Source organism: Lucilia cuprina, chromosome 6 (genome assembly GCF_022045245.1).
Source record: "Lucilia cuprina isolate Lc7/37 chromosome 6, ASM2204524v1, whole genome shotgun sequence".
NCBI lineage: Eukaryota > Metazoa > Arthropoda > Insecta > Diptera > Calliphoridae > Lucilia > Lucilia cuprina.
The window spans coordinates 54,264,933-54,269,492 of record NC_060954.1 but is presented as its reverse complement, the minus strand read 5'-3'; positions in this window follow the sequence as shown (position 1 = coordinate 54,269,492).

The window sequence follows — 4,560 nt, the reverse complement described above, 5'->3', positions numbered from 1 at the left end:
GAACTGAACTAGAACTGAACTAGAACTGAACTAGAACTGAACTAGAACTGAACTAGAACTGAACTAGAACTGAACTAGAACTCAACTAGAACTGAATTAGAACTGAACCAGAACTGATTAGAACTGAACTAGAATTGAACTAGAACTGAACTAGAACTGAACTAGAACTGAACTAGAACTGAACTAGAACTGAACTAGAAATAAATCCTTTTCATTAAAAATAAATCCGTTCTTCAGAATGTGAAAACAAAACTGCCTTGAAGTTTAGTTAAAGGTAGTTACATTTATTAATTTCACTATAAAATAGAAATCTCCCTAAAAAAAGCTTATATCGACCCACCAATTATATGCTTTTATGTATCCACCTCAACGTATACGTAACATATATATGTATGTTAGCACTCATACGCTTGAATTAATTTTTAATTACCTATGTACTTACTAACATTATAAAAAATAATATTAAAATTACATTAAGTTTAAATCAAAAGTTAGTAATATGATAGAATTCTAAAACGAATCAGCATTTTTTATGATTTCAAAAACAAATCATAATTTAGTTTAAAATGTTTACAATATAATCGCATTTTATATCATTTCAAATGAAATGTTACATTTGAATAAATCTGCTGCTGTTCATTAATTAAAATGTAAATGTATTTGATTATAAATTAAAAATCTAAACATTAATGAGACCAACGGTTATGGAAAATGACAAAAAACTTGAATTCATAAAATATTATACTTAAAATGACCCAAATATTTTCCGTTAATTTTTAAAAAAAGCGCTTTAATTTCGGCTTATTTTAAATGACTATTTGGTCACGTTTATTTGCAACAAATAAATAAATATACACAAATTATATAATGTTGTCATAAGCAAACCGCAGCGTATACGTAACATAAATTATGCATGCCAACACTTATACGCCTGGTTGAATATTCATTTTAGGAATTAGTTTTATTTGTTATGCACAATAATATATGTATTTATTATTTATATAATCATTAAAGTTTTATATTGAATTAATAAAAAAAAAAAAACATTTGAAAAAAAGTATTTAAACGAGAAATTTATACTTTTTTTATAAATGTTTAAAAAAAGCATCATCATTTCATAGCACAGAAAGAGAGTTAATGTGTAATAAATGTGATATTGGATGATATTTTATTTCTTATTTCTAAAAATAAATAAATATTTTCAAATTAATTTCATTTCCTTGTAAATAAATCTAATTTAAGATAAATGCTTGAGTTGAAGCTCTCTCTCTCTGATTGTGGAGAATATTTTATGTTTTAATTATAAACAAGTTGATTGAGTTGAATGCATAAAATATTGTCCTCATGTTTTTACTCTACTTCTTTTTTTGCAACCATCTGCAACAGTTAAAGCTGTTGCAGATGTTGTTGATGACCTTCTTTTCATCTCATTTAACACTTGCTGTTTATTTTTTATTTTCTTTTTTTTAATTTTTTGTTGTTGTTACTTTTTCATTTCATTTTCTGTTTTGTACTTAAACAATTTTGTCGTAAATTGTATCTTTATTTGAAAACGTTGACAGGCAGTAAATGACCCACAAAAATATACTACAACTACTATAGAAATGCACAATACATTGACATGCATTCATTACACTCACATGAATGCTTTCAGTCATCAGTTACAGTTATATATATAAATGTGTGAATATATAAAATGATACATACACATACGTAAATATTTAAGAATTTGTATGTGTAAGAGATTAAGATGGTCCTCGAAAACTAGCTGAGAACCTAGAGTTTGAAGAAGTATTCGAAATTTTTCGGTAAAATCCCAGCAAAACCTTCTATTGACAAATAATGAGTAAAAAACTAGTAAAGACGCTTTTAACTATTTATTCATATTTTTTTTAACACGTTCGCTTACAAATCATTACTTATATAAGTACTTAAAAAAACAAAATACGAACTTGTTTTTTTTTTGTTTGTTATTTCGCTGTCTTACTCACAACATGACTGCTTCAATAGTACTTACTTAACTGATTACTTGCTAATCATTATAAGAGTGCTTAAAACTAATACAGACTGTAAGTGGTAGTCATTGACAAGTAAGTGATTATGTAAGCACCGAGTCATTACTGAGTCTTACTTACAGCATCAATAATATATCAATAAATGTGCCATTGAAATGGCATAACTCAATACTTACATAACTAATTATATGTAAGTCATGCTGAGAGTACTTTGGAGTAATGCAGACAGTAAGAGGTAGTCATAGACTAGTAAGTGGTTATATAAGTATTGAGCCATTTGCTGTCTTACTTACACAGCACCAATGAGCAAAACTCAAAATAAAGTACTTACTTACCGGATTATATTTAAGTCATTATAAGCGTATTTAAAAGTAATGTAGAAAGTAAGTAGTAATCAAAGACAAGTGCTTATGTAAGCACTGAACTATTAGCGTGTTTTTGCTGGACTTATATCTTGTAAACTAAAATGGATGCAAGTATCGAGCCATTTGTTGTCTTACTTATACAGCACCAATGTGCAAAACTAAAAATAAAGTATTTACTTACCGGATTATATGTAGTTCATTATAAGTGTATTAAAAAGTAATGTAAAAGGTAATTGGTAATCAAATACAAGTGCTTATGTGAGTACTGAACTATTACCCAGTGTTTGCTGGACTTATATCTTCTAAACTAAAACGGATGCAGCGAAAATGTTCATTTATCATTGATTTTTTTGAAAAAATAAGCGAAAAGGTTTTGGTACTTTTTTCAAAGTTCGGTTCTTTTTTAAAGAAAAAACGTAAACAACTGTATTTTGGTACTTTTCTACACCTCATGTATCTTTTAAATTTTGTTTAAAATGTTCATTAGATCTGTATAAAGAGAAAAAGTACCACAAAAAAGACATAAAAATTTTTTATTAAATTTCACAATTAGTTATTTTTTAAATTCGAATTCCAATTTCACAACCAAAATCTTGCAATTTCATTTAATTACAAGAAAAATCTGTAATCAAAATTTTATTAAATATATTTCTTTTCACAAGGCCATCCTAATAACAACACTTTTCGTCGACGTATCTTTGCTTTAATAATGAAAACAACTACGAGAATAGATGCTTCATGACATGACTGTCAGTGTTAATTTATGAACAGATTCATAGTGAAAAGCGGATGTATATTACGGGAGTATACTGAGTAGAGGTCTTTTCACTTCATGAACGAATACACAGAGATATATAGATATAAAAATACATAAATATTAAAATTGTACAAATTGTTAAGAAAAAAAAAGAAAAAATAATATTTTTTTTCGTTAATAAAGTACTCAAGTGAAAGGATTCAAAAGCCAAATAGATAAAATCCGAGTTTTTGGGTTTCCTACAAATTTTAAAGAAAGCTTGTTTAAAAAGAATAATTGATAATCTTTAAGAGATTAAATATTGTTGGTCTAATGAAGAGGTAGAGCAATGATCTTATAACCCACAATCACTTTCTGAGTCAATTTATCTATGTCCGTCCGTTCTCCCCCGGGGGCATGTTACCTTGTTGAAATCTCCACCTTGGTGTTATTGCGATCAAATTTTAAAGAAATCTTGTTTAAAAAGAATAATTGATAATCTTTAAGAGATTAATTATTGTTGGTCTAATGAAGAGGTAGAGCAATGATTTTATAATACACAATCACTTTCTGAGTCAATTTATCTGTGTCTGTCCGTTCTCCCCCGGGGGCATGTTACCCTGTTGAAATCTCCACCTTGGTAGTCTGCCGTTACTCTAAACTGTTGATGTCAAATGTATCCTCGGCTTCGCATTAGAATGATATGGAATGGTGTCTAACCAGAGCACCAGATAATCTGGTACTACGAGTGATCAATTGCCAGCAGCACTTGTCCTGGCTGATCACTTGGTTGAGGTTTCTTCGGGATTTACTTTAGAGCCTGTGGTTTACTGCCCAATATCGCGGGGAGAGAATGGACTGAATGGGGTTTAAGGTCTGATGTATCAATGCCAAATATGTCTGGATTCTCACATCTTAGGCCTCCGGATTTTGTCCGTTTTCATCCGCGTTTTGCGGCTCAGAGGACACCATGCGCACGTCCTCCTCATCAGTCTCATAAAGATTTAAATCTTTTAGACCTGAGAGGTTGTCGTCACTGTCGTCCGAGGTTACTCTATCCTGTCTGGTAAGAAACTTGTCCGTTTTCGACTACCAGACCTGAGGTACTTGTCCGCCATCTTAGTAGTGTGGTTGCACAGGCTTAAGTAATGCACTGTAATGGATCATTAGTTAATGCAAACTTTCATGGCGTCATAACGGTGGTCATATCCAGAAAATTGATTGCACCTGATGTTGGGGTTATCCCCCTTCTGTTGCCTTAATATTAGTGATTGTTTTTTCCTTGTCAGAGTGTGCATAGTATTTGATCCCATGCTGCCTTCCATTCCACAACGGAGCAATATGACAATAGATAAGATAGCTCGAGTACTTCAGCAAAGTGCTTGTACATGGAAGAACTCATCTATGTACAATAATTGTCACCTAGTTTCTTCATTAAAGGATT